This window comes from Mustela erminea, chromosome X (genome assembly GCF_009829155.1).
Source record: "Mustela erminea isolate mMusErm1 chromosome X, mMusErm1.Pri, whole genome shotgun sequence".
In the NCBI taxonomy this organism is placed as follows: domain Eukaryota; kingdom Metazoa; phylum Chordata; class Mammalia; order Carnivora; family Mustelidae; genus Mustela; species Mustela erminea.
This window is the reverse complement of record NC_045635.1, coordinates 45512414-45537394: the sequence shown is the minus strand read 5'-3', so window position 1 is coordinate 45537394 and position 24981 is coordinate 45512414. Positions and strand designations below refer to the sequence as shown.

Below are 24981 nucleotides of genomic sequence, written 5' to 3'. Positions count from 1 at the left end.
CTTGATCTCAAGACCTTGAGGTCATAACCTGAGCCAGAACTATGAGTCAGACACTTAACCAACTCAGCCACCCAAGCACCCACCATTGGATACTCTTCTTAACAGCTTCTTGAGGTCAAGGTTGAAATTCCTATCCACCCATTCTTCTCTTATTTATGCAGTTTTGACTATAGTTTTTTCTCAAGCGTGTCTTCATCTCCACCCCATACAAGTTGTGGGACACCTTCATTAACATTGGATTAAAAATATTTTCTATTTTGTGTGTGATTCCCTTGAGTCATAAGGGAGTTACCAGAGTGTTCCTTGGTCAGAGGTTTTGCCGTTCTTTTTAATACTGAATTCTACATTAACTTTCCTCTTGTCAGATAACCTATTCCTATATGCTTTGAAACCCATTAAGCCTTATTTAAGTGAGTAATTTTTTTCTTAAATGTCAGTTGACATTACACGTATACATCAAACAAAATGTGTATTCTGTCGTCATTGTGTTTCAGGCCATGGTGTTGCTTCCCTATTCCAGGAACTTCCTATGTGTAATCTAAACCTCATACCGCATCTCCTCCCCATAAGAGGAGGGCAGGGATAAAAGCAAGAAAGAGGTGGACCACCTCAGATTGGTGGGTGGCAGTTTAAGAAGCAAAGAAATTTATTTCCGAGTCTTGTGTAGGGTGTCCAAAAGACTAGTAGATATCCACACCTGCCCATCAAATCTGAGATGTTTAGACAGAGGATTTCAGTGGGTTCAGAGCATCCAAATAGTCTTTTCACCACATTTCTATCTCAAGGCTGTATCCTTAGGGTGTCTTCTAAGAACGGGAAATGACAGCAGTATGCACATTTCAAGAACAGGGCCCTAGAAGCGGGTGCCTGGATGGCTCAGTCAGTTAAGCACCTGATTCTTGATCTCAGCTCAGGTCTTGATCTCAGTGTCATGAGTTCAAGACCCATGTCGGGCTCCACATTGGCCGTGGAGCCGACTTCAAAAAAACCAAAGCTAAACGGGACTGGGTGGATGCATATATTTATGCATTTATGTGTTTTTTTCACACACTTATCATTTAAACTCCGACCCATTTAAAACCGGTTTTATATGTGGTATAAAAATCAACAGAGCCACATAGGGGAAGTGAGGAACAAGTAAACTAAGACAATATCAGAGAGGGAGACAAACCATAAAAGACACTTAACTATAGGAAACACAGGAAGAATTGCTGGAGGGGATGTGGGAGGTGTCATGGGGTATGTGGAGATGGGCATTAAGGAGGCACTTGATATAATGAGCACTGAGGTTTATATGCAACTGATGAATCACCAAACTCTATCTGAAGGTAATAATACACTATGCGTGAATTACTTGAATTTAAACAAATAGTACTTAGAATCAACCGCATTGTAACATGGAGTACAATACTTGTTGCCATCTTATCTTTTGATTCATATACTTCTTACGGCTCTTTTTCTCTTTATAGAAACATTCCAATATTTTTTGTGTTTCCACTTTTCTCTGTGAGGTTGTTAAGTCTGTACTTCCTCTGACTATCACACACCTTAGAATATGCGTGCCTGGGTTGTTACAGTCTTAAGAATTACTAACAGCAAATGCAAAGGATTTATTCTATAATTTCCCTTATAATGCTGGATTTGTGAAATAGTTAAACACATTTCTCCCCTTGGGCTTCCAGCCTACATTTACATTATGATACTTTTACATATACTTGAAAATCCATAAAACATTATTTTTGTTCCTACAGTCATTGTGCACTCAATATTCTTTTATATTTTTTCCCATCATGACCTTTCTTCACTCCTCATTTCCTATAATACGGTTTTACCTTGGAGTTCTATTTTTTCTGCCTAAAGAACATTTAGGATTATTTCTCTTCGTGCACATTTGCTGGTGATGAATTTTTTCATTCTCTGTGTGTGTGTGTGTCTGTATGTGTGTGTGTGTGTGAGAGAGAGAGAGACAGAGAGAGAACATTTTTAATTCATCTTTTTGAAGAATATCTCCACTGCTTATAGAATCCTGTATTGACACCTGTTTTTGTAGACTGTGAAAGATTCCATTTCATTTTCTCCTAGATTTCATTTTTCTATCATATCGCTCAACTTTAAAGTAAAGTATATTTTTACCTGCTTACTTTCATGAATTTCTATTTTTTATAATTTTTTATTTCTTTTCAGCATAACAGAATTCATTGTTTATGCATCACACCCAGTGCTCCATGCTATATGTGCCCTCCGTAATACCCACCATGTGGCTCCCCCAACCTCCCACCCCCCGCCCCTTCAAAACCTCAGATTGTTTTTCAGAGTCCATAGTCTCCCATGGTTCATCTCCCCTTCCAATTTCCCCCAACTCCCTTCTCCTCTCCATCTCCCCATGTCCTCCATGTTATTTGTTATGCTCCACAAATAAGTGAAACCGTATGATAATTGACTCTCTGCTTGACTTATTTCACTCAGCATAATCTCTTCCAGTCCCGTCCATGTTGCTACAAAAGTTGGGTATTCATCCTTTCTGAGGGAGGCATAATACTCCATAGTGTATATGGACCACATCTTCCTTATCCATTTGTCCGTTGAAGGGCATCTTGGTTCTTTCCACAGTTTCGCGACCGTGGCCATTGCTGCTATAAACATTGGGGTACTGAATTTCTATTTGGTTATCATCACTCTTCAGTCTGATGCGGTGGCTATCTTTGTCATTATTTTTGGAGGGTCTACAGAGTTTGTGAAATGTATGGATGTCTTCCTTCATTTGTAAAGAATCTGGGCTATTGTTTGTTCAAACACGGCTTCTGCACTCTATTTGTTCTCTCATTGCATGTCTTCACTTACACCTATGGTAGACCTCTACCCTTATCTTTATTTCTCTCTAATTTCATATTGATATATTCAGTTCCCTAATCCTATTGTCTGCCTTGGTCCTGACCTTGCTTGTATGAAGTCTTCTGCTAACCTGATATAGTAGATTCAAAGTTTTAAAGTTGGTTTCTCACTATTGGAAAATGCCCATTTGAATCACTTAAAGGTAGTTTAGTTTTCTGATGAAATTTTTCATCTTTCAGAATGAGAATAATATGCAGTGGTTCCTAAGAAGTACAATTGGTAAAAGTATAGGCAACAATTTTCTTTTACTGAAACCCATCCATCTAACATATGGACAGGTACATTTCTAGTTATATTTATACTAAGTAGAACAATAAGATTTCTGTCTGTTAAGACTAGCAGTTTTGAGACACACTACACCTATGCAAAAATAACATGAGGGATTCCTGTGTGACTCAGTTGGTTGGGCCACTGCCTTCGACTCAGGTCATGATCTCAAGGTCCTGGAATCGAGTCCCGCATTGGGCTAATTACTCGGAAGGGAGCCTGCTTCTCTCTCTGCCTCTGTCTGCCACTCTGCCTGCTGATGCATCAGTGCTCTTGCTCTCTCTCTCTCTCTCTTTCTCTCACAAATAAATAAATAAATAAATAATATCTTTTAAAAAAAACATGAAAAATCAATGGGATGTGCAATACAGCATGGACAAAACTGGCACTTGAGAAATTTCATACTATACATACATGAGTCCGTTGCATAATTCAGAGAGTAATAGGGCTTTAATAGCTGTTGGTTACATATTGATGAAGTATGGGCGTGTGTTAAATTGAGTGATATGGATAAGTTCTCTCAACTGAAAGCACTAATCCAAACTTCATTATTCAGGACATTGAGGAAATAAGAATTACACATGAGTTTTTATTTTGGGGAGGTGCCAAAATTTATAAAAGAAGTAGAACTCTATACAAAAAAGATATGACTTTTGGTCTAGACGAAATGACAAAGACTCATTTCTACTTGCTCTTCTCCAGCTTCCTCTTCTCCCTGTAAAAGCGAGACTCTCTCCTATGTTCTCTACCTCTTACCTAGGTGTTCCCTAACTTCCTTGTCCAGAACTGAAAGTTCTCTGGTTTTCCCTACTGAGATCACCTTGCCGGTTAAAAAAAAAAAAAAAAAAAAAAAAAAAAAAGCTGTTTCTTTTGTTTCTTAAGGTCTACATACACTCCTTAAAATAGAGATTCTAAATCATTCTTCTAGTCTTCCCAAAGGGACCTTTTACTAGGGTGACTATACATTGGGAAAAAGGAAATAATCACAACTTTTAGGGACTATTGGACACAGGTTCTAAAGTGCCACTGACTCCAGGAGAAGTAAAGTGCTTCTGTGGCCCTCCAGGCTGAGCAGGGGCTCACTGAGGTCAGGTGACCTAGAGGGCTCTGGCTCGGTTCCATTAAACAGCAGGCCCAGTGAGCTCTTGAACGCATCTTGTGTTTATTTTCCCAGTCTGGAATTCACAATTGGAATAAGCATGCTCAGCTCTTGGTTTGTAATTGATTTCCTGACCTGTAGAGTGAGACCTATTATGGTGGGAAAGGCTGAATGGAAGCCATTATATCTGGTTCTCCCTAGGAATAGAGTAAATCTAAAGTAGTGTTTCATCCCAGGGGGCATTAGAGAGATGAATGCCTCCATCAAGGACCTGAAAAATGCAGGTTTGGTGACTTTTCCCATATCCTGGTACTGGTCTTCAACTTGGCCTCCACAGAAGACAGATGGATCTTGAAGAATGACAGTGTGTTGCTGTAAACTTAGGCGGGTACTGAATCCAATTTTAGCTGTTGTACCAGATGTGGTTTCATTGCTCAAGCAGATTCACACATGGCCTGGTCCCTGGTTGGCAGCTATTGATCTGGAAAAGGCTTTGTCTCCGCTTCTGTCCATAAGTCCCACCAGAGGCAGTGGGCTTCCAGCTGCCAAGACTCACGATACACCCTCAAAGGCTTAACTCATGCTGTATCATTGCCTGCCTTCCAGTCATCATTTAGTTCACCGGTACTTGATTACCTTTCTCTTCCCCAGTATAGCACACTGGTCCATTATGCCGATGATATGATGGTACTGGGCCTGGTAAGTGAGATGTGCTCAGTCACTCCAGAATCTTGGATAAGCTATTTGTGTGTCAGAGGCTGTGAATTCAATCTGACAAAACTTCAGAGGTTTTCTACTTCTGGGAACTTTGTAGTGTGCAGGAAACGTGCCATTCCTTCCAAGGTGAAGAAGAAATTGCTACAATGAGTTCTCCTAAGGCGAGCCAGAAGGACGATGCCTAGCAGGCATCGTGGACTTTTGCAGACATCCTATTCCTTGCTTGGGTATGTTACTCCTTCCCATTTACCGAGTGACCCAAAAGGCTGCTAGGTTCCATTGGGGCCAGAACAGGAGAAGGTTCTGTAGCTGATTCAGGCTTCCATGCGATCAGCTCTGCCACTTAGGCCACATGATCCTGCAGATCCAATGGTATCTGAAGTGGCAGTGGCAGGTAGGGATGCCGTTTGAAGCCCTTGCACGCAGGCTCCTCTAGGGCGATCACAGTGCAGGCCCTTGAGCTTTTGGATCAAGGCCCTGCAGCATTCTCAGATAACTACTCTTCTTTGGAGAAGCTGCTCTAGGCCTGCCATTGGGCCTTTATAGAGACTGAAAACTTGACCATAGGCCACCCAGCTACCACACAACCTGAGCTGTCCATCATGAACTGGGTGTCATCTGGCTGACTGATCCATAAACTCGGGTGTGCACAGCAACACACCCTCATCAAATGGAAGTGGTTTATATGCGGGAGTCAGAGCACAGTTTCGGTCGATGAAAGGGTTGGAGGGGTTACTGGTCTTTGGAAGCTGAGCACGGGCAGGGATTCAAACCTTTCCCTGCAGAGATTTAAATCATCTGGATTCCTAGGCATGTAACTCCCCTGTACATTGAGGGAAGCTGGCATATTCCTTTGTCTGGATGGAAATGTAGAGAGAACACATGACTGTTTTGCAAAACACCTCAGTGAAATCAATTCTTTTTGGGCCTTGTGTCTGATATGACACACACATCGGAAGACGTTTGTCATTGTGCAGGGCTGGCGGAAACACAATGAGGGAAATGAAAGTATACCTACCCTATAGATTTTCTTGAGGCTGTACTGTCAGCCGATGGGGAAAATTAAGTGTGAGATATTCTTAGTAACCTTCTGTCATCAGTGAGTTAGCAAAGCCAGCCACGCTCATTGCCTTAGTGCACTGAAGTTTTGTTTCCATGTTTCTTTCCCTCCCCAGACTCTTAACTCCTTCCTGGAGGGTTGGAAACACACAGCTCCTCCTGGTGTCCTCAGGACAGAGTAGAGGACCTGACGCATGGCAGGAGGCCAGTCCACCTTTGTGGAATTAAAGTAAACTCTCAAAAGTGAGATGACCAAACCCTGTGTCATAATAGTGAGCCAAATGGTCGACAGTCTGCAGAGGAAATGCCACTGGTCACTGTGTCTTAGAACCCATGCGACGGGGTGAGACCAGCCCACACTGTGGTATTATCGATCTCAGGCATGCCCTTTAAGAGTCATGGAGTGATCCGGTATATTACTCAGGATTCTCCAGAGAAGGGTCACCAAGAGGAGATGAATATCATTATGAATATGTGTGTGTGTGTGTGTGTGTGTGTGTGCGCTTCTGCATCCGTATATGTGTGTTAATATATGTATATTTAAAATTGGGATTTAGGGACGCCTGGGTGGCTCAGTGGGTTAAGCCTCTGCCTTCGGCTCAGGTCATGGTCTCAGGGTCCTGGGTTCAAGCCCTGCATTGAGCTCTCTGCTCAGCAGGGAGCCTGTTTCCCCTTCACTCTGCCTGCCTCTCTGCCTACTTGTGATCTCTCCCTCTGTCAAATAAATAAATAAGATCTTAAAAAAATAAAATAAAATTGGGGTTTAGGGATGCCTGGAGAGCTCAGTTGGTTAAGCCGCTGCCTTTGGCTCAGGTCATGATCCCAAAGTCCTGGGATGGAGTCCCGCATTGGGCTCCTTGCTCAGTGGGGAGCCTGCTTCTCCCTCTGCCTCTGCCTGCTTGTGTTCTCTCTCTCTTTCTCTGACAAATAAATAAATAAATAAATAAATAAAATCTTTTTAAAAATAAAACTGGGATTTAAAAGAGAAATTTCTGAGCAAAATAAGTCAAGCAGAGAGAGTCAATTATCATATGGTTTCACTTATTTGTGAATAACAAATAGCATGGAGGACATGGGGAGTTAGAGAGGAGAAGGGAGTTGGGGGAAATTGGAAGGGGAGGTGAACCATGAGAGACTATGGACTCTGAGAAACAATCTGAGGGGTTTGAAGTGTCAGGGGGGTGGGAGGTTGGGGGAACCAGGTGGTGGGTATTAGAGAGGGCACAGATTGCATGGAGCACTGGGTGTGGTGCAAAAATAATGAATACTGTGATGCTGAAAATAAATAAAAAATAAATTAAAAAATAAAAATAAAAGGGAAATTTCAATTTTAGACTTGAGCAAGTGAATTTCCTCTGAAAAGTAGTTTCATGTCAACATCAGAATTCAGTGTGAACAGTTATCTGTGTAGTGCAGCCTAGCCAAATAGCTAAAGTAACCATCCCTGGCAGCTAAACAAACCCCATTAATTATGAAAAACTATCTTAGAAATGTAGGTACATTTGTCTGTAAGTTTCTGCATGAACCTTTTTAAGCGCACTTATCTCCCATTGGGGCAGAGCATACTCTGGTGAGGACATGGATGCTGACAGGAAAGGTTTCAGGATAGGACAGTGTTGGGCTGGTCAGGGCACACACACAGGACACAGATGGTACTCCTGAAGCAGTGTTTACAATTGATAGGGAGCCAAGAGCTGGGCATACGTGAAGCAGGCAACACAGGTTACTGGGGCCCTCGTGTGGCCTCCAGCCATGGGACCTGCCCCTCCTGGACTCTGCGCCAAGTTGGAATATTCCTCGGAGCCCTTGGTTTCAGAGGGGCTGTGGGAAGCAGTCAGTTTCCAGCAGTTTGATCTGTCCATGACACCAGTCCCTCTACTTCGTGAGGGGGGGAAGGCATGTGAACGTGCTTTGTGTGCAAGTCTGGGTGCTGGGGCCATGCCTCTTGTCCCATAGTCAGAACTCTGTCAGATGGGACTAGAGACTCAGCATTCTGTTTGCACTCCAAGTACTCACAGCACATTGGAAAGGCTACACTGCGAATATGTCTTCAGGAAGAGAGGTTTCCAAGAATCATTCGGGAAACCAGAGGTTATAATGTCCTTGTTTTCTGCCATTGCTTCTTCCCAGCTGCCATGCTTTATGTTTGCTTTATTGTTAGAAAATCGGTGTGCCTTCTCCTGAAATCAATATTCAACATCTCTTCAAGTATCTCCTACATTTTGAAGGAAAGAGTTGTGGGAAAGAGTCGGACAAAAATGTTTTCCTAGAATTCTTTTTCTATAATTCAACTAGAAAGGCCTATCATGTTCGGGATGGATAAAGATAAAAATCCACATTGGAACGAGTTACATAACTTCATGACCCTCTTGTCTCTTGCATTTACTTAGTGATTAGGCTGTAAAAGATTAATCCATTGCTGGAAGCATGTGCCTTGAATAAACAAGCTTCCTTTATAAGGTGTGTACACCAAAAAAAAAAAAAAAAAAAGGTGAGGGAAGTAGTGTCAGGCTAATCAGTCCATTGTTGCATACTTCTATTACTCTAGAAAGTGGAAAGAGCAGTGCGATATCCCGATCTGTCACGAGTGGATGGAGGGTCATCCACACAGTGATGTGCCCCCCCCCCCCATCTTGTAGTTGTGGCAGGAACCAAAAATTAGGAATGCAACTAGCCTCTGCCTCAGAAATGCAGGCCTAATGTAAAGGTCGGTTTTAGGTGGTCCCCTCAGAGAACCAGCCCTTTTCCTGGTGCAGTGACTTGGACAGTCCAAGCAGCTTCCATGATGTGCCCCCAGTTCTTGGGGTCAGGCATGGGTGTCTTCAATCCGCAACTGAACCAGAGCCTCAGTCCTGTTCACTCAGCCTGTGCCTGCTTTCAGTGCAGCACTGCTCCTTCTGAGACTGAGAGGGCCCACAGCAGGCACATGAGGCTTCAGCACAGAGTCACATCAGGGAATTAGGATCTCTGCACATAGGGCTCCAAAGAAGCCAGAGGTTTTTCTTTGGCAGTCGCAGCAGGGCAAAAAAGTCTTCAAGATGGACAGCCCTGCCTCAAGTCCAAGAAACAAGCAAGGCCATCCTGAGCCCCACGTATCTTCTCACTTGTGGAATCCAATCGCCCCCACTCGACAATATGCACACCTGGCTGACAAATCGTGACTTTGTATGCATGAGATATCTGATCTTACAAGAGTTCATGAGCAACTCACAACTGCTTTTAAAACCCCACATTTTAACACCAATTTATTTATCCAATATAAATTTATATATCCAATATAAAAGGGTGTATATTGCCATCCTTTTATATTGTTTCCCATTTTAAGGTGGCAATAATCTGAGTAAAACCCAGCAGTTATAGGGACACGTTTCCTTCTTCAGCAAAGCTGTGATTTGGGAAGTACAGAATTTGAGGAGCATAGACACTACTGCTGTATACCATGTGACCATGGACTGAGGCTAAATCCCAGGACCAATATCTGGGTATTTCTGAAACATACACGGACCAAATGAATACAGTTTCACGGGGAGAAAGGAGCTACCAGTGCAGAGATGTCAAGGTGCTGTAGTGCAAACAAAGCCTAAGGAAAACCGGTGTTAATGATTTATCATACAGAGGTGAGCCAGTTCGTTCAAGTGACACAATGCCCAAAAGCAAAGAAGGAAATGACTTACTGAAGCCTGCATCAATCTCAGATTAAAATGCTTCCTATTGATTTCCGGCTCAGCGCTTTTTCTGAGACACCTTGTCCACTCAGGGTAAGCTGGGGCTGTGTGTCCCCAAAGTATCTGGATGCATAGGAGAGACTGGGTGGTTTGAAAAAGAGACTGCTCAAGCCTCTTTTCTTCTCCTCGGTGGACCCCGTGATTGCGAGTGTCTGCAGCAGCACAGGCAGGAAAAGCTCAGCCCACCCTGCACGCCCCCGACTCTGTGCGCATGCTCATTGCTGTGAGCAAAGCGTGCCCATGCTCAATGCTGTGCGCAACTATCGCTGGGCATGCGCATTGCTGCCCACTTTTTGAGAGCAGAGCTGAGTTCGATGGAGGTGGTCGTGTTAATGTTAAGTCCCCACGTCAGTCCTTCCAGGAGTTTAAGTGTGAGCGAGGATAGGGAGGGAGTTAGTGGCCTTGGGGTAGGTGGGGACAGTAGAACTGTGGCGTCCTAGGTGTAAGTACCAAGGAGTTAGAGCCCTTCTCCTTACAGGCGTCTCTGCCGCCATTGGGCTCGTCCTTGTAGTGGGGCCTGGGCAAGCAGGGAAGGTGGGCCGAGGAGGGGAGGTGAAGACAGGGCGAGGACTGGGTAGCGGGGGTGTTAGTTGAGGGGTCTGCCTCCGGGAGCACCTGCCTGAAGAGCACAGAGGCCAGGTCCTCTTTCGGACCCTGGGAGGTGGTAGAGCAGGTGGTATAGAGAAAACAAAGAACAGCGGAACACTGGGGGCTTGTAACTGGGTCCCCAAGATTTGCAGTGCACGGTGTACAGTGTCAAGGAGGACCCGGCCACTGGATCTGTTTCGTGACCGGACACCTGAACCTTTCTAGTGCAGACATAACAATAATATGACATATTCTCAAAATAAGACAGATTAAACCCGAGGCCTTGGAAGTAGTATACCTCTCCTTTGGATTACATTTTTCAAATACCAGTATTCTACTTTCAGCGTGAACTATGAGTGGCCGAGTCAGATCAAGATCCAAATCTAAACAGAAAAGATGACCCAGGGTCTAAGCAGCGTGCGGGTGTATTTCCATATTGGATGATTTAGGCTACCATACTTTTATTGCTCTGGACGTTTTGTTGAGCTACCAACCGAAAACAGATACAGTGATAAAAGTTTCTCTGCTGATTAAGGGAGGGAAACAATGAACCAGGAGGATTCCAAATTTCTGGTGCCTGTGGAAATACAGTCTGTGTCTTCTTTGCCATGCTTATTAAGCACCGATTGTGCATATCCATCCCAGCAGAGTTTACAGTAGACTCCAAAGTGCTGGGGGCTACCTCCTGTTGCAGTAGCCTCTCTGTGGTAAGAGTCATTTTTCAGAACAAGCACATAGAATCATGAAGTGGGAGTGTCTTTATGCTTGTTCATTATTTGATATCCAAATGTCTGATGTCGATTTACACTGTTAGCATGTATTAACCACACAACTTTTTATTGGCCCTTATACACACATACCCCTAGGCACAACAACCCAGGGAAGAGAAACCAAAACAAAAGGAGGCACCACCTGAGAGCTGAGATATGAAACCTGAACCAGGGAAGGACGTGGAAGGAGCACCTGGGGCTCAAGGTGAAGGGAAAGGGAAGAAGGATGTCCGTTGGAGCAAGGGAGTGTATGTGTGCATCGCGCGTTATGACAAACCATGACAGGAGGAAAGAAAACATGTGAAGGGAATCTCAGTCATTTCCTGAAGATTGGTTGAAAATGTGAAGAGTGTACGTTGTGCAGTTTCATGTAGTCCTTCACCATAATGACTTTCCCTTTTTCCCTCAGGAATTAATTGGTGTGCCTGAAAATGCAGTCTTTTCTAAAGGGGAGGAAAATGCTTAACTACAAACTATACATCATTTCCCTAGTTTAATTTGATCTTCTTAGCACATTTTTTGGGGCCTTTTCACTCCTTTCATGGAAAGCACAAGCAGTTTTCAGCAGCACAGGCAGAGTGCCAAGTCAGCATACCCTACAACGTGAGGAATAACGCCGATTTGCCTAGGGATGGGAGCTGCATTTTAGAAATGAGAAAACTAAGGCTCAGGCTTTGTGGTTTCCCAAAGACTGCTTGACACATGGAGACTCAGTGCATATTTCATTACAAGGTTTGTGTTCTTGGGGAACCTGGCTGGCTCAGTCTGTAGAACGTGTGAGTCTTGATGTCGGGGTGGAGTGTTCAAGGCCCATACTAGTGTAGAGATTACTTAACAGAAGAATTTTAAAAGAGGTTTGTGTTCTTCCTACCGTCTGTGTTGCTATACAAACAAGGGAGTGTGGTTCTCTATAGAATGCTTACTACTCAAATGTGTCTGTAAGGTAAAGTAGCTTACTACTGGCACAGGAATTAATGCAGTTCAGTGGAGCAGGACAGGAACTCCAGAAAAGAGCTCAATGAATGAAAACCACTGTGTCGTTCATCATTTGATATGGTACGTTTCATAAGAGCTGTATAATTCAAGAAACTGGCATTGGGGTTGATGAAGTTCCAGAACCTAAGTCACGTTCGGTGGGGTGAGGTTCGGAGCTGACGACTAAGGAAAGAATTCTTAAGACATCTTTGGTGCAAAATGGTGGTTTATTAAAGCACGGGGACAGGACCCGTGGGCAGACGGAGATGCTGCTGCCCCGGGTTGTGAGGAGTGGCTGGTTATATACACAGGAGTTGGGTAGGTGAGGACAAAGGGCTATTGGGGTAAAGAAGGGCTATTGGGGTAAAGAAGACTGTCAGGATATTGAAGGCCTGGTTACTATCAAGCCAAGGCCACTTTCCCTCTAATGAGGCACTAACATAAAGACAATTGGGAGTCTCCTGGTGGAATGTTACATTCCTGCTATCAAACGTCCTTGTTAGTGAGATTTAGGTTTTAAAAGAAATTTAACTTTATTTACTTTTCCTTCTACCTCTGTCTCCTTCGGTTTTTTATGGAGGGGAGGGTGACGTTAGGGCTTGAGGAACTGAGTTATGTATCTTTGGAAATTGGGCTATTGATAAGGCAACTTCTTTGTTGTAAATCTCAAGGACATTTGTAAACCAAGAGAGACTCCTGCCTTGCAGGACTGTGATCTCTGCAAGATAACCATTTGCTCTTCTTTTAGGGCAGTCAGGGGTGCCTGTGAAATGTCACACATATTACCAAGGGGAGTGGGTGGAGAGGGGGTGCAAGGCACCAGCCCCTGCTCCGTTCTCAGCCAGCCTCCTGCTCCCTCATCATTCCCCCCTGAACAATTTTGACCCTTAAATCTTTAAGGTGGTTGAAGGTGGAAGGTCTCATCTTCTGTAACTTCTTCCTGCTGAATAGGGGTGTAGAGCTGTCCCTACCTACTCGGGTCAACATTGATCAGTGGAGGAATGTATAGGGGAGTCACGAAAGGCGGAGGCAGCTGAATCCAGCGCTGACAGTGAAGGAGTGTCTTTGCGCGTGGTAAGGATCATCTGTCGTGGTGAAGTCGTTGCAGCAATGGAGTCTCGGCACCAAGTAGAGAAACACTGAACAAAGCAACATATTAAGGTTAATAAGGCGATAAGAATGAGAAGCCCGAGAAGGAGATTTGGCCATAGTCCTCCTTCAAACCAGGAACTTAACCATTCACTGAGAGAGAGAGAAGGATCTTGTAGGGCCTTAATCTGGGTATTCATATCTTAGTTCTGTGAGTTATGTGGTAGTGTGGGATGAACACACAACATTCTGCTTTGATAATTGCGCATGTTGCACCCTGTGCTGCTATCAGGACATCTAAGGCCATCCTATTTTCTGGAGTGCCTTGGTATCTGTGAGACTTCGGTATTAAGTAGGGAGATTAGCTGGAGTGGTGATAAGTTTTAGTAATGCACCCATGAATCTAGGCAAATCCTCTATAGAGAAAGAAGTACAGTGGTCAGGTTCAGGCATACAGGTAACTAGGTTTAAAGTTTGACAAGTTTTAAGTATTATTTCTGGCATATCTGTTAGTGTAGCCCAGTATTTAATAAGTCGGCCTCCATCATCCATTGGTGGCCTTTGGCTTCTAAGACAAATCTGGACCTGATGTGACATCATTACAGTCAGGGACTGTCCCATATTGAGCTTTGAGGCTCTTTTTATGAGGGCTGTTCTATGCTTAGCTAAAGCATCTGTTTGCAATCGCACCTCAACAGAGGTGGCCTCTAGGATAAATATGACTAAGGGATGAAACCAATAAGATGACCTTTGAGTGGTCCAGCCTTAACAATATCCTGATTACAGAGGATCATTGTCAAGTGGGAGAAAACTTGTCAAGAGATAAGGGGAGTCCCCCATGCATTATACAATCCAATCATAAAGAAAGTGGGGTCATCCATTGTCTCCACAAGTCCATAGTTAATCCTATGGAGTGCATAGGCTGGCTTTTAGGCAATTTCATTATCCCAGCCACACATAAGGTGTTAGTTAAGTTATACAATTGTAGGGGAAATCAATCCCATTTTCCAGTTGTTTAATCATGTGCCACGGGGTTCTGCTAATATCCCCACAAAATAGTAAGATCGACTAAAGAAGCTATTGTGCAACTTCTCTGAAGTTTACCTCAAATTGTTTAGCTTAGGTAAACAAGCATTTAAAGACAATCAAATCTAGAATTTAACATCCATAAAGGTGTGTTACTAAGACATAATTTTTCTCTCTAAAATAACCCTCATTTACAGAGATAGCCAAATCAGGACTAATTCACTTGTGAAACAAGTCCAGTTTTAACAAACTCGGCCCATTATTTACATAAGCTCAGCAAGAACAGTGAGTGTGATCAATAGATCTTTTAGAATCTGCTTTGCTGGAACTTTGTATAAGGAATCTCTAGGTTGAACTTTTAGTAGCCTCTCCGGGCCAGAAGCCAAGCCCTGTACTTGCCATGAGGCATGCCTGCAATACCTTTGGGCGAATTCCTCTTCCCGAGACTGCACCTACCAAGGAGTGACATTCTTTACTCACCTGGTGAGGCTGCTGGGAACTCTGTAAGCAAGGTATCAGGCCAACAGTCCCAAGGGGCTTTACGGCTCCAGGTTTCATAAAGTCAACCTTAGTTCCTTTAAACTGTCTGGTCATATCTGTGTCTTTTCAAATATGACATCCCAGTCAAAGCCTTGGTAAAATAACCAGTTTCCAATGGTGTCCTGTTACAAGGAGAACAGATTCTTATTGAACTTATGCAAATGACTGATTGCCATGGAAGAATGCTTACTGAGACCTTTGGTTTCAGAGGGTTCATATAGAGAGAAAATTTGAATGCCTTGAGCACTTTTACATCTCTGTAAGTTACAGATAACTTAAGAAAAAGTATCCCTAGTCTGGAAGAGCAAACATTAGAGAGAACCGGCAATGTTTAAAATAAGACAAAACATTAAGAGACACAACACTATAATCTTTTAGTTCATTTAGTCCCATGTTACTAAATCTGGTGAATGCGGCTTTAGTCAGTTTTGGAAATTCTTACCCATTTCAGTTTTAGGATTTTCAAGTACATCAAATATCTGTATTTGTCCTGAAAGTCCTTTATAGGAATCTCGTTGAAGATAAAACTCATTTTACAAGAAAATTAAAACAATTATAAATGACAAAAACTCAGAATGGATATGGTTAGAGCTAAAGAGACATGGGAGTTTACAATTTAGCTGCAAGAAAATCAGGTTACAATTTCTGTGACACATAACGTTCCCATAATTACAATTACAAGCGATGATCTCTCAAAACATTAAAACTTTAGGAAGTGCATAGAATCTCTAGAATAGTTATAGCATTTTCCCAAATGTAACCCAAGGTTTATCACTGGTTCAGTAGTACTTCACATATCAAGGAAAAGCCTGAGTTAAAGAGATTTACAATTTAAATCTTGTCAACATTTGCTAAAACCTTAGAAAGTTTAAAAACACATGCCTAAATATAATTAGGGATGTTAAACACCTGATAAAACAAAACATAGAAACTGGTTTTTCTGGGCAGGCAAAGAGAAAACCATTTACATTTTCTTAACAGCAGATCAATTGATCTAAGAAAACATTGTCCTTTTGAACAGAGACAATTTCAGTGTTGTACCAATGTACCTTTAAAACCCATTCATTTCGATCTTAGTCCATTCTGGACCATAGCTAAAATTCCTTTTCTGAAGATTTCCCTTCACAAACCTTCTACAACTTTCCTTTGCATTCAGGTTTTGTCCCAAGCCATTTCCTTCCAAACAACCATCTCATTTAGGACAAAATTACCTTTTATCTTTAATAAAATGCATTTCCCTTCTTTAAATCTTTCTTACATATCATCTACTTTCCTGCAGAGTTTCTCTTATTTCCATCAGTCTTAGTTACACTAAGCAGAACTTTGTATTCTTAGAAACACCTTTAGTTATTAACCGATTGTGAACTGTTACAACAGAATTCTTCAGGTGGCAATTTATGAATCAGTTAAGTGGAAAACAAATTTACCAACAGATTTAAATACTCTTAGTTTCTTTGCAGTAAGAAGTCAAAAGCACAAACCTACATTCAGTAATTAACGACTTAGCATTTTATCCTGTTTGGTTAAGACCTAGATGTCCACAATTTAATTCCATTTGTCATCCAAGCAAAACTTTAAAACTTTCAGGTTACCAAAGACTTTGAAAGTTCCTTCAGCAATTACCCATTAGAACTTTGAGACAGACAATTAACCATCAGTTTAGTCATTTCTTTACTAACAAATTTTAACAAATAACACAAGCTTATCTGACCTTCAGTAAACTTTGATAGAATAAAAGTTTCACATTTACTGCTGTAACTTCAAAGACACGTCTTATCTTAATTAAACCAACAAACTTAACTTAGTTCCAACTCTGATTTATGTTCCACCTGGACCCACTCCACTTTGAATGTTTACCTGAGACATGAGTGGGAAGATCTGGAGTGGGGAGGTGTTAGGTCCAGGGGGTGTTCTTCTTGCTCCTTGACAGTGAAGAGAGGAGCCGTGGTGCATGATCTAGAGGCTAGTCATGCAGGCTGCACGCACGTTGGTGCACAGAAACAGAAGGGGAAAACAGAGGAAACAAAGTGCTTCCAGGAGGCAGAGAAAGGATTCCCGGTTTTAGAGCTCATAAAGCCCAACAGAGGAGCAGACGCCATGCTTTCCCACCAGCAAGGGGGGAGGGGTTAGGCAGTCCAAGTCGGCCAGAGAACACAGGGAAACTTCCCCGAAACAAAGAGAGTTTCGGCAGCTGCTTGGGAATATTCCTTATGGTCTCTGTCTCGAGTTAGACTAACCCCAGTTGGCTCCAGTTATAGCCATTAACACGGGAAGTGAGTGAGGGAGAAGCCCCCACATCTATTAGGAGAAACAGAGAGAAATAAAGCCAGAGTCCCCTTTGCTAGGGATGGCCCAGCAACCTGGGTTTACTAGAAGAAGGCTTATTTACGTAATTATCATCGAATATGTCAGGAGAAAGTTTACTAGCTGACTTATTTGGGCAAACACATTCCGCAAAAGCCCCTTAGTCTGGAGTCCTGGTGCAGAGCAATAAAGACCTAGGTATCCTAGGTCCATTTGCCCTGTTTCCTGCAGAGGAGACCTAACTGATAGATCACACTGAGGCCATGCAGTGTTACAGGAGCTCAGTCCTTTCCTAAGTTTTGCAATCCAAATTATTTCCAGTGGGTTAAAAGGCACCCCAAGGTAGACTCCTTGGGAACTGAAGAAGCCTACTGAGGCCATGCTTCCAGAAAAGTAATGAAGGTCCATTACCAAATCCCCCGACTCCTGGGTGGCGTCCCACACAGGGTATGTCAGAGGTTTCTGTGTGTCAAAAGCGACCAGAGGCGTCCCTCAAGATATCGCTATTGATCACCATCCTGCCTTCCCTGGGAAGACATTCCTGCCATAAAAGGCCCTGGAGGGGTGCCGGCGTCCCTCCACTTCCCCATCGCATCCTAGGCTACAGATGGGTGCCTGGTGAATGGACCAAAACGCTGTGCCATGCCATGCTCATTGTCTGTCCTGAAGACTGCATACTGTTTTGCCATTTTAACCCATAGAAATACTAGAAAAGTTTGGCAAGGGGAAATTACCCAATTTCATATCTTTAGGCAGTTTGTAGAAGACACTGACAAGAAACAGTAAAGTCTGAAATCCATCATGGTCTAAGCGACATTCCAACACATATGGTCCTTACAGCCAACTTCCCTAGGAAACGGTCCCCGGTTGCGTTTTAATTCAATCGGGTACTGGTTTCGGCCGGCTCCCAGTGGAGGTCTCGCGGCCAGAAGTGGCTAGACCAGGGATGTGGAGGGGATCACATTAGATCAATCAGGAGGAAACCTCACACGGGAGTCTTAAGATTGGCAGCCGTCCTGGTGACTTAGGTGGCTGTCCCGTGCCCAAAAGAGACAACTTTCTATAAGAACAGGAATAAAGAGAGGCCATCAAGTTTCTGGGTCTTATTGCCATTCCGGCCAGGGTACTAACTTACAGCCAAAAGGCAGACGTTCTCCTCCCCGTAGAGTAGCCACGGGCTAGAGGATTACAGCCTGAGCAATTGACATGCAAGTGTTCCAATAAGACCATACTCCTTGAAAAAACCCTGGAATGAGAGTAAAGGAAAAGGAGAGAAAGTACTCACCAATTTTGCACCGAAGCTCAGAGTCCAAATGTAAAGACTCATAAATCTCCTGGCTGGCTCGCCAAAAATGATGAAGTTCCAGAACCTAAGTCAGGTTCGGTGGGGTGAGGTTCGGAGCTGACGACTAAAGAAAGAATTCTTAAGACATCTTTGGTGCAAAATGGTGGTTTATTAAAGCACGGGGACAGGACCCGTGGGCAGACGGAGATGCTGCTGCCCCGGGTTGTGAGGAGTGGCTGGTTATATACACAGGAGTTGGGTAGGTGAGGACAAAGGGTTGTTCAGAAGGGCTATTGGGGTAAAGAAGACTGTCAGGATATTGAAGGCCTGGTTACTATCAAGCCAAGGCCACTTTCCCTCTAATGAGGCACTAACATAAAGACAATTGGGAGTCTCCTGGTGGAATGTTACATTCCTGCTATCAAACGTCCTTGTTAGTGAGATTTAGGTTTTAAAAGAAATTTAACTTTATTTACTTTTCCTTCTACCTCCGTCTCCTTCGGTTTTTTATGGAGGGGAGGGTGACGTTAGGGCTTGAGGAACTGAGTTATGTATCTTTGGAAATTGGGCTATTGATAAGGCAACTTCTTTGTTGTAAATCTCAAGGACATTTGTAAACCAAGAGAGACTCCTGCCTTGCAGGACTGTGATCTCTGCAAGATAACCATTTGCTCTTCTTTTAGGGCAGTCAGGGGTGCCTGTGAAATGTCACACATATTACCAAGGGGAGTGGGTGGAGAGGGGGTGCAAGGCGCCAGCCCCTGCTCCGTTCTCAGCCAGCCTCCTGCTCCCTCATCAGGGTCACTATATTAGTATGATTATTAAGCTGCTTTGATAGGTGTGTAAATACTTTTATGATTAGGAAAATAAAATGTATCTTACAATGATCGTGAAAGAAGAAATGAATGTCTTCCAAATAGAGCATTTTCATCAAGTACTCATCGTAAATTATTGACACCATTCAGGCATGGATTATTTTAGGGAGTCACTATTAAGATGTTTCCACAATGCGACTGACAACAAAGTCCATTGAGTCTTTCCACCCTCCTCCTTTTATTCTTACTGTAAGACACAATTTGGACTGTTAATCACTAATGTTTTGCTGTTACTTTTGGAACTTTGTTCTATATGTGACTCCTTTATCCTAAGGTATACAGAGGGACTTTGCCCTCAAATCTGACTAGGGAAATTTGACAAAATACCTTGCAGGTTGCTCTAGTAGGGAATGGATGTCACCAGGATGGGATTTGTTAGAGGCCCACAAATACACACAGCTCATCCTTCAGAAAACCCCATAGTACTTTTAAATAAAATCTTACGCATGATATAGACTTGATTTCTTAGCTAGTTGATGCTCTCTATTCCTAGAACACTATGGTAATAGAAAGGAAACGAAGTGCAGTGGGTTTAATCTTTACAGTATCTCTTGAAATAAAGCATAACACACTTGTGGAAAACAAGGGTGTGAAATGCATTTTTCCATCACATTATTATTTTTTTTTATCACACTAGACCATACGCTTCATTTGTATTTCATATTTACTGCTTCAGTTGAGTACCTTTGTGTTTCAAGGACTGGACCTGAAAGCTGATCTCCAGAAGCTGACTCAGGCAGAGGCTGAGCGTGTAACTGGATATCACCCTGATGTCAAGGGGAGAAATCTGCCATTTTTAGAGCCCATTAAAATGCCAGAAGCCCGTATGTTATCCGTTGACAATGCAAAGTATGAGGGTCTTTTCCTGAGTATCTTGTATTTATCTGTAATAACTTTAATGATAAATTAATAACAGACTTTACACATAAAGATACTTTCCCAAGTAGTTGAGACCCGAACATCCTGACGGCCTGACTTATACCCTAGTATACAGGGAAACAAATTGGGTCAAAGCCTTATTATACCGTAAAATATGAAAACTTTTTCTTGTTTTGCATGTAAATACTTCAACGAATAGCTAATAATATTCAGATCCTGCTGTAAGTTCTGCTTTTATCAAACACAAAATAGATATGGATTCAATATCAGTTAGTATGAAATATGCTGAGGCACTGAGGGAGGTTCTACCACCCGCTCTAAAGTAACTTGTGTGACTCTCTGAGAATCCCTTAACTTCTGAACCTGTCTTTACATATGTGTGTGGGTATTCAGAAGTGTGTGTATGTATGTGTAAATATATATATATATATATATATATATATATATATATATATATATATATTTCAGATAGCATTTTTAATCCTGATATTTGTATTGTGTGAGTCTGTTGGTACCATACATAGAATACAGAGATGTTCCATTTTGCATGAGTTTTTTTAATCTGGTAACATCTTTGGTCTAATTTTAACATGTGAATTGAGATTCCTTTGCCACTTTGAACAAAAAATGCACATTGGTGGCTGTTTGTGTTTCTCTGTGGAGACCTGGATCCCTATTTTTTTTTTCCCAATGTTTATTTGAATTCTGGTTAATTAACAGATATGTAATATTGGTTTCAGGAGTAGAATTCAGAAATTCATCACATACATACAACACTCAGTGCTCATCACCACAAGTGCCCTCCTTAATACCCATCAACCTTTTAGCCCACTGTCGACCCATCTTCCTCCATCGACACTCAGTTTGTTCCCTACAGCTAAGTCCCATGGTCTGCTTCTGTCTCTCTCTTTTTTGCTCCTGTCCCATATGTTCATCTGTTTTGTTTCTTAAATTCTACGTATGAGTGAAATCATGTTACTTGTTTTTTCTCTGACAGGCTTACAACTTCTGTTAGCATAACACACTCTAGGTTTATGCATATCATTGCAAATGGCAAGATTTCATTCATTTTGATGCCCGAGTCATATTCCACTGTATGTGTGTGTGGCACACACACACACCCCACCTCTTCTTTATCCATTCATCAGTCGATGGACATTTGGGCTTTTTCCATAGTTTGGCCATTATTGATAATGTTGCTATAAGCATTGGGGTGCTTGTACCCTTTCGACCTGTATCTGTTGGGTCCCTTGGGTAAAAACCTCCTGGTGTAACTCCTGAGTCACACGGTATTTCTATTTTTAACTTCTTGAGGAACCTCCATACTCATTTCCACAGTGTCTGTACCAGTTTGCATTCCTATCAACAGCGTAAGAGGGTTCCCTTTTCTCCAGCTCCTCGCCTACATCTCTTGTTTCCTGTGTTGTTAACATCACCCATTCTGACACGTGTGAAGTGTGTGACCATATAATCTATTTCACCAACTGAAACACCATTAAGGCAAACACCATTAAGGCAAATGGTTACCCTGCTTAACACAGGACATAAGGGATAAACTAGCTGTCAAAAACAGTTTTCCACGTAACCATAACCAAGTATAAACTCCATGTGGTACTCCTTTCTCTACTAACATCACTGAAGCAGTAACCAAATTGGCATTATTCCTTCAGCATCATATATTAGAATATTATTTCAAGTTGAAGCCTTTAAATGAGACTTACATGTAAATTTCTTGTGTTTTTCAATTCCTTGCATGCTGTTAGGAGTTTTTGTGAAACTGCATGCAGTTTCTGCTTTCTATTTGAAACGACCTTTTTTTTAAAAATTTTTATTTATTTATTTATTTTCAGCATAACAGTATTCATTGTTTTTTACACCACACCCAGTGCTCCATGCAATCCGTGCCCTCTCTAATACCCACCACCTGGTACCCCAACCTCCCACCCCCCGCCACTTCAAACCCCTCAGATTGTTTTTCAGAGTCCATAGTCTCTCATGGTTCACCTCCCCTTCCAATTTACCCCAACTCCCTTCTCCTCTCTAACTCCCCATGTCCTCCATGCTATTTGTTATGCTTCACAAATAAGTGAAACCATATGATAATTGACTCTCTCTGCTTGACTTATTTCACTCAGCATAATCTCTTCCAGTCCCGTCCATGTTGCTACAAAAGTTGGGTATTCGTCCTTTCTGATGGAGGCATATTACTCCATAGTGTATATGGACCACATCTTCCTTATCCATTCGTCCATTGAAGGGCATCTTGGTTCTTTCCACAGTCTGGCGACCGTGGCCATTGCTGCTATGAACATTGGGGTACAGATGGCCCTTTTTTCCCACTACATCTGTAAAGGCTCATTTCCTTTTGTGTGTTGTGAAAGTGTACTGTCTTTTTGTTTTGTTGTGCCAGTAGAAAGTGTGGTAAGTTCAAAAAGGTTTGGTGAAATATATGCTTGGACTTCTATCTTTAAAAAGGGGGAAACTATGGCGTCCTTCCTGTATCATTAATTTACTGGAAATACAAGTCTCCTGAGTAAAGTTTCCAACTGTTCTATCTTACAAGTGAAGGACAGCCCCAGATTTAAACAAGGACAAACTGGAACATGCAAACTACTCTTATGTGGGGGTACTTCATTGTTGAAATTCTCTCAATAAAGTTTTATGAACTTTGTCCAACAAATCTTTTAAAATCTTTCTTAAACGTATTCCACATAGTGGGCGCCTGAGTGGCTCAGTCACTTAAGCCACTGATTCTTGGCTTCAGCTCAGGTCATAATCCATTGGTCATGGGATGGACCCCGAGATGGGCCCTATGCTCCGCAGGGAGTCAGCTTGAAAGATTCTGCCCCTGCCCCTGTTCCCTCCCTGCCTCTCTCTCTCTCTCAAATGAACAAATAAATCTTTAAAGAAAAACTTAGTCTAACTAGTAGGTGCTGCCAAAAATTATGTCATTTTTTGAAAATTTATATTCTGATGCAGATGATATACACAGATATACTTGTAACTTGAATTTCTATCCAGCATCCTTGCTACGTATGATTTAATAAGCGTATGACAACATCCATTTTGAGATTCAACATGCACAATTATATCATCTTGGAATTCTATCAGTTTGTTTCTTCCTCTTTATTTTATTTTATTTGTTTTAAAGATTTTATTCATTTTTCAAAGAAATACAGAGTAGGAACAAGGAAGTGGCGGGCAGAGGGAGAGGCAGGTTCCCTGCTGAGGAAAGAGCCTGATATGGGAATAGATCCCAGGAACCTGGGATCATGATCTGAGCCAAAGGCAGACACTTAACCAACAAGCCTTCCAGAAGTCCATATTTCTGCCATATTATTTTGTTTTATTTTAGATTCCATCTTTTATATATTTTTTTATTTATTTTCAGCATAACAGTATTCATTATTTTTGCACCACACCCAGTGCTCCATGCAACCCATGCCCTCTCTAATACCCACCACCTGGTACCCCAAACTCCCACCCCCCCCCCCGCCACTTCAAACCCCTCAGATTGTTTTTCAGAGTCCATAGTCTCTCATGATTCACCTCCCCTTCCAATTTCTCCCAACTCCCTTCTCCTCTCTAACTCCCCATGTCTTCCATGCTATTTGTTATGCTCCACAAATAAGTAAAACCATATGATAATTGACTCTCTCTGCTTGACTTATTTCACTCAGCATAATCTCTTCCAGTCCTGTCCATGTTGCTACAAAAGTTGGGTATTCGTCCTTTCTGATGGAGGCATAATACTCCATAGTGCATATGGACCACATATTCCTTATCCATTCATCTGTTGAAGGGCATCTTGGTTCTTTCCACAGTGTGGCGACCGTGGCCATTGCTGCTATAAACATTGGGGTACAGATGGCCCTTCTTTTCACTACATCTGTATCTTTGGGGTAAATACCCAGGAGTGCAATGGCAGGGTCATAGGGAAGTTCTATTTTTAATTTCTTGAGGAATCTCCACACTGTTCTCCAAAGAGGCTGCACCAACTTGCATTCCCACCAACAGTGGAAGAGGGTTCCCCTTTCTCCACATCCCCTCCACAACATGTTGTTTCCTGTCTTGCTAATTTTGGCCATTCTAACTGGTGTAAGGTGATATCTCAATGTAGTTTTAATTTGAATCTCCCTGAGAGCTAGTGATGATGAACATTTTTTCATGTGTCTGATAGCCATTTGTATGTCTTCATTGGAGAAGTGTCTTTTCGCATCTTCTGCCCATTTTTTGATATGATTGTCTGTTTTGTGTGTGTTGAGTTTGAGGAGTTCATTATAGATCCTGGATATCAACCTTTTGTCTGTACTGTCATTTGCAAATATCTTCTCCCATTCCGTGGGTTGCCTCTCTTTTTGTTGACTGTTTCCTTGGCTGTGCAGAAGCTTTTGATTTTGATGAAGTCCCAAAAGTTCATCTTCGCTTTTGTTTCCTTTGCCTTTGGAGACATAGCTTGAAAGAGGTTGCTGTGGCTGATATTGAAGAGATTACTGCCTATGTTCTCCTCTAGGATTCTGATGGATTCCTGACTCACATTGAGGTCTTTTTTCCATTTTGAGTTTATCTTTGTGTACAGTGTAAGAGAATGGTCGAGTTTCATTCTTCTACATATAGCTGTCCAGTTTTCCCAGCACCATTTATTGAAGAGACTGTCTTTTTTCCACTGTATATTTTTTCCTGCTTTGTCGAAGATTATTTGACCATAGAGTTGAGGGTCCATATCTGGGCTCTCTACTCTGTTCCACTGGTCTATGTGTCTGTTTTTATGCCAGTACCATGCTGTCTTGGTGATCACAGCTTTGTAGTAAAGCTTGAAATCGGGTAACGTGATGCCCCCAGTTTTATTTTTGTTTTTCAACATTCCCTTAGCGATTCAGGGTCGCTTCTG

General features: G+C 42.3%; 1 long non-coding RNA gene across 1 annotated transcript; it reads right to left on the bottom strand.

The window, feature by feature from the left end:
* Window positions 1-6918: 6918 nt before the first annotated feature.
* Window positions 6919-21392, bottom strand: LOC116582967. The gene is made up of 3 exons (XR_004282565.1): window positions 21097-21392; window positions 7575-7578; window positions 6919-6929 (listed from the first exon to the last, which is right to left on the bottom strand). It is a non-coding gene; the product is annotated as an uncharacterized LOC116582967 (long non-coding RNA).
* Window positions 21393-24981: the final 3589 nt, after the last annotated feature.